Source organism: Belonocnema kinseyi, chromosome 1 (assembly GCF_010883055.1).
Source record: "Belonocnema kinseyi isolate 2016_QV_RU_SX_M_011 chromosome 1, B_treatae_v1, whole genome shotgun sequence".
NCBI lineage: Eukaryota > Metazoa > Arthropoda > Insecta > Hymenoptera > Cynipidae > Belonocnema > Belonocnema kinseyi.
This window is the reverse complement of record NC_046657.1, coordinates 61436922-61443426: the sequence shown is the minus strand read 5'-3', so window position 1 is coordinate 61443426 and position 6505 is coordinate 61436922.

Sequence of the window (6505 nt, the reverse complement as noted above, 5' to 3'; positions counted from 1 at the left end):
TGGGGGAGGGGGTGCACGTTTTGTTACGTTGCGTTACAAACGTTGAGGGGGGTCCAAAATTGGTTGAAAAGTGCGTTATGTAATATGTGAACGGCCTCCTATATTTTATATCGTGCTTTGTTTGGCTTAAAATCGCCATTCGTTTTAGGAACTAAAAAACGTGTGCCAAAGATGGATTTAATCCGTTCATTTTTTCCGAGAGTTATCGTGTTTACAGCCAGACGGCCGGACAAACAGACAGACATACATCATTGTAAAAACCTGATTTTCGGATTCAGGGAGTCTCGAAACCTGGAGATGTGTTGATATAATGTGATGCCAAATTTCTGACCATTCTAATACTTTCTGAATCATAAATGATGAGAATGTGATAATGTAAGGATTTGTGTTCAATCTATTCAGTCACTAAATCGATAAAAAAAAGTTTAAGGAAAGAATAATATCAGTTTAAGAATAAATGAAGCGTTTTTTCTGTGCATTGATTTGCCTAAAGATTTTTCAAATCTAGATACACTGACGACGGATAGTGTCAAAACAATAACTAAATGACCTATTAAAAATGAGTAAGTTTATTATTTTATATTTTTGACGGCCCCATCATCTTTTAGAGTCTAGGATAATTCACAATAAGTCACTTGGCAAAGTAGTCCGATAGTACTCTTTGGTAGTTTGACTCTCAATTGTCGATTTACAAAAATTATGTTAGAAAATAAGAGTTTCCTATATATACTAATGTTAGTTTCGTGTCATTATATATACCATTTGTTTATAACAATGTGTTTTTGAGAAAATACATTATTTAAGCTTTGATTTGTTGTGAGAACTCATACCTGGGCTTCTGGGGTTTCGTTTCCTCATCCTTCCGTAAAGCTCATTTTCATTTGCATCCAGTGAACAAGTGGTTCGGCGTTGTTGGTGATGATCCTGAATGATCATCAATAGATCGCCATGCTTTGACACGATTTGACCCAAGGCAAATCGACCAAAATTTTGACGCTCGTCATAATCAGTTAATGCTAATGGTTCAGCTGGTGCTCCTGTAAAAAATAATACATCTGAAATTAAAGAAAGACAAGACCTCTTTTTCGAATAGAAATTGAAATTTGAACTTGAGAATTTATGTAGTTTAAACTGCCAACATTTATCGTTGTTCTGACAGATTTGGCTTTACTTTCTAGAGGAAGAGGTAAGCCCCCAACTTATTCTAATTTGTTTCAATCCTTAAATTTAATTTAATTAAGCAATTATCACTGAATTTTCTAGAAGACTACTATCCTTTATCCCTATGCTATCGATTATACGTTTATAAAAGAAAGGTGAAAATTATCCGCAATAGTTTAGGAAGCCTCGGCTCCTAACAAAGATAATAAATTTAGCCATTAGTGTTCAGGTTCTTATGACACGGTACAAGAAAGGTTTCCCTATATGACTAGCTTAAAGCCAAAGAGGCGGATCCAGAAACAAAATTTGGTGGGGGCAATTTGAAAAATTATAAAGGGGCTACTTAGCAATAGCTGCGTGAATAGATTATATTTGCTTATACTATATGCTAAGAGTATATGTAATTCATTTGCAAATATTTTCGCTTTCTTGACTAGAGGATAGAGGGTAAATCTTATATATGATTTACCGCGGCTCTGCTGAAGATGCAGCGTATTTAAGAATAAAGTCAATTTGGTGTTGTCTATTATGAGCAGCATAATATTTGCACTCTATTCCCTAGTCAAGAATGAATTACATATACTATTAGCATATAGTATAAGCTAATATAATCTATTCACGCAGCTATTGCTAAGTAGCCCCTTTATAACTTTTCAAATTGCTTCCACCAAATTCTTTTTCTGGATCCGCCTGTTTGGCCTTGAGCTAATCTTATAGCAAAGCCTTCCTTGTACCATGCCATAAGCGCCTGAACACTATTTGCTAAATTTATTATTTTTGTTAGAAGTCGAGGCCTCCTAAACTATTGCGGATAATCTCCACCTTTCGTCTTTAAAATTTAATAGTCGTGTATTGTAATTAAAAAAAGGTATTATTATAATAGCAGATCATTATTACATTCTTTTCAGTTAAAGCGTGTTCCTTGGGTGCATTTTTTAGTCAAAAAGCGACGTGAAAATTAATATCAATTGTTTAAACTAACGTTTTTTCCGTAGGTGTAATTTTTTGCATTCTCTTGCCTGTGTAATTAATGTTTTTATAATTTCTGTTTATCTGAATTTTTATAAATATATTTCATTGTTTTTATTTGTACAGTTCTCGCGAGACACCCTGTAAAATTCTAGTAAGCGAGGGAAGTGTGTCTATATTACACTAATTTTGAAAACTTAAGTACAATTAAAATTTAATTTGTCTACTAAAACGATGAGACAAGTTCTTAATTTACCGATGGATGACGACACACATCATGGCGCGAAAAGTTCTACACACACATCCATACATAGTGTGACTCATGATCAGAATAAGAAATATGGACACTAATTAAAATTATCATTTGATCTCGAACATTCTGCTCGCTTAGTTTAGACGTTATTAATTTTAGTAATGCAACAACAAAAATTAATTATTTTGTAACAGCGTAACAAAAAATAAATTATTTGATAACTGCATAACAAACAAGATGCCCAAAAGACACTAAGCATCATTCATAGCTCTTGTAATGCGAAACAATTTCCCGATTGGCCTTTTGAGAACACCACTTTTTGCATGAAGAGACACTACCCAAACATGGTTATTGGATCCAGAATGAAGGCGGAAGCTGCATGCACGAGCACGCTTGGTAGGGCACAAGTTCTCATCACGAATCATTATTTCTGTATTCGTGAAAAAATATAGTAAATTCATTATAGAAAAATCATTAGAGGTCTATAATGATTTCCACGATAATAAAAGATCAGAAGACTAGATCAAAAAATTTGATCTTTCTTTTTAATTAGTTCCTTATTTTTGAAACCAAATATCATCCCGAACGAAAAGGATTTTGAGTGAAGCAGATTGGGAAGAGCTACAGCCGGGGAACGACAATGTTTTTAGGTTAAAATTCGCACAATGCAATTATAGCAATAAAAAATGAAAATTTTATCTCTTCATTCATTTCTTAAAAAATTTATTGAAACAATGCATACAAAATATATTAGTTATTATTTATATATACCGTTGCTATAACATTTTTAGCAGGATCCTTTACTTCCCTTTTCCGGACAATATCGTTGAGAAGAAAATGCTTCTCGCCAACAAACTGGCCAATAAATAAATTTTGAGGAACTTTGAAAAAAAGAATTTTTTCGTTGTTATCGCGACTCGATTGCTAACCGACATTGACAGTTTGGAACAATGCACTTTATCATATTTTTACTTTTCTTGATCCATTCAGTTTTTATACTTATTTTGACTCGAATCCATCGCTTAAATTTGTTTATGCTTGTAAACATTTTAGCCCTACATTTTCTACAATGTTATTTACATAGTATTTTTTCAAAGAAAATTTTCCATTCAGTAGCATGTGAAAGTAGGCCCACGTGCGAGAAGCGCCATCATGCGGCAAAATTTCGCAAATTCCAAAACTTTCCTAGCTGAAATACAGGGAGCTGGATAGGGCTGGTTTCTAGTCAGTGGTATCAGAACGCGGAAATCTATGGCATTCGTAGTAGCTATTTCTGTGTATTTTTAGATTATATAACGCCATAAGCAATTTAAAGATACACGGAATCACTGCTGCGCTTGTCGGGGATATCCGCGTTCTGACATCACTGTCCTATTTTTTCTTATGTAATGAGTTTTTGAATCACCTTAAGGGCATATGATACTTACAGTTTCCCCGGCTTTTTTTCCACAAAAATGAACATTTTTAAAAACTGAATTCGGAGATGCTATAAAATATCATAACGGACGTCCCCAGACTCTTTTTTTAGGGATAATATAAAAAAAAAATTTATTGTGCTAAATAAAAATTTTATGCATGAGCATTATTTTGAGGCTACGTCGTTTTTCATGTCTGCCTTCCCGATAATCTTTAAATTATTTATGAAATAAGCTTCTTTGATTGGCTGCAAACAAGGTTAGTTTCGGGAGATTAGTTACTATGTTTGTTTGTAAGTCCAAAGTTTTCGGCCAAAAATATTGTGTAGTTTGGAAGTAACGTTCGGGTGAATTGTAACACACATAATCTCGAAATATATACGAACGTTGTTAGCAATATCAAAAAAATTTTGATAAAAAACACAAAAAAAAGTGTACGGGGACGTCCGTTAGCATGTTCGCTATTATTTCTCAGATTTTGAAGGCAAAATATTTCTTATCCTAGGAACAAAGCCGGGGGAATCTAACACTGAAAAAATCGGTACTATTTCCTAAGCGCTATGCAAATTAATCACATTTTGCTAAATTTAAACTTTTTTTAATTAACCCGCAACAAAAGTTTGCGGGGACGTCCGTTAGCATGTTCGCTATCATTTCCCAATTTTTTAAGACAAAATAATTATTATTCTAGAAAAAAGCAGGGGGAACATAAAACTGGTAAAATCGACAATTTTCTAAGTATCAAATGACCTTAAACGAGCGACAAAGTGTGGAATCATGTGCTATTAACCCTTGATTTTACTTAAATTTATGTGAAGTTATGTAGCCCCCCTGCATAATGTTGTTGAGATCACTTTCCTCTCTCTCTCTCTCTTTCCGATTAATTAGCCTTCTTAATATAGTTTTACCTTGAAATGTGACAAATTTTACCGATTCTAAGAAGTTCCTTTAAAGTTTGATGATTCGAGATCACCCCCTTTCCATTATAAGTATTCAATTTTGCCTAAGAACATATTCAGAAAAATAAGTTTCATCCTATTGTATTGTATTATTTTCAATTTGTTTTGTGAAAATCGTTTAAAAATTTCTGAATGGAACTACAGTGCACATTTTTGTAATAAGTGTATAACAAAGTCTTTTGAATATATCAATAAATCAACTTGGATTATATTTAAACAATCGAGTTTTGCCAATTAAATGAAACTCAAGATCTTTGAATTATATTTGCTGCCCTAATCGTTCCTTGTTCAATTAGTTTTACATTCCTTTTTAATTTTCGCGACTTCCTTCTCCTGCCTATTGATTTTCGCGATCTGAAGCTTATTTTGAAATCCCAGAAATTCTTTTATATTTGTTCAATGCAAGGACTATGCAAGGACTAGATCTATGTGCGGGGCACTTCGCCAACTGCTACTTGAACAAGGTACAGACGAATATAAGGAAGCAACATTGAGACCAACCACTGACCACCTCTTACCATCAATTTTTGTTTTACGGTGCTGTTAAAAGAAGATACGTGTAATATCATCCGCTTCAAAGAATTTTGCGACAACCTTGTAGCATTTGAAAAAAAATGTCCCTCAATCACTTCTGAAGAGGTGAAAAAAGCAATTGGGGGTGCATGTAACTTTTGCGTTGCAGGACGAGATGATATTAAGAAGTTTTTCTGGCAGAAGTTTTCTTTTACACACCAAGATATCGCACGCATATTTACCTTATATTTGAAGTCCAAAACGCCCATCTAGCAGTAGCTGGTTTTAGAATGATCATGATCAAAATGTTACTCCTTCGTTCTATATGGACGTCCTGAAAATCTATGCTTCTGGTAAGAGCAAACTTCAGAGTGATTTGAATATATCGTCAAGGACTACACAGGAGAGATGGTTATAGACTTGAGATTGAAAATGTGTTCCAAAATTCATCTTCAAGAAGAAAAGATGAATAACAACATGCTTATCAATTGGTTTGTACTTTGATTATGTGTCAGTCGACGCCAAGGCGTACGCGCACTTCTGAATCCCTAGTGCCTTCATAACCAAACTATCTTAGGTTTTTCTAAAATTGTTCCAAATGGCAGAAATGCCTTCTTAAAAGTGGTCAGGAACAATGAGATGATTAGAAAAGAAGCCCTTCACTACAAATGCGCGAAGCAGGCAGCTGCGAGCCTTGGTCCAAATTTTAGCATGAGAAGTGAGAAAAGTGGAGCACTTCGTCTTAATACCATATTTCTGGCATTTGTATTGGGGTGTTTCTGTCGTTATTTCGATTCTTCTGCAATTGAACCGATTGGCCTATGTCAAAACCACCAAAGTAGCACCAGAGTACTTTACAAGAAAATTTACAGAAAATTTCTCAGAAATGAGGAAGAGCAGCCTTGTTAAAAGGTAATTCAATTGAAAAAGAAAACATTCAGGCAGAAAGTATACGTATTAAAAAATGTGAGCTGTTTCCAATTAATAACATTTAACAGAATTTTACAAAACAAACCGAAAATAATACAATTCCACAGGGCGAAATATTCTTTAAAGAATATGTTCTCAGGGACGATCCGAAAACGGTTTGCCGTTTAGTGGCAAAATTTAACGAAAGTGGTTAAGTGACAATAACAACAACGAAGGTTAAGAAGCGACAACGTCGAAGTAATAAAGTTATTGAAGCTATACGAGCCGATGTTGCTGAGCATCCAAACATCTCATATTAGCGCCGC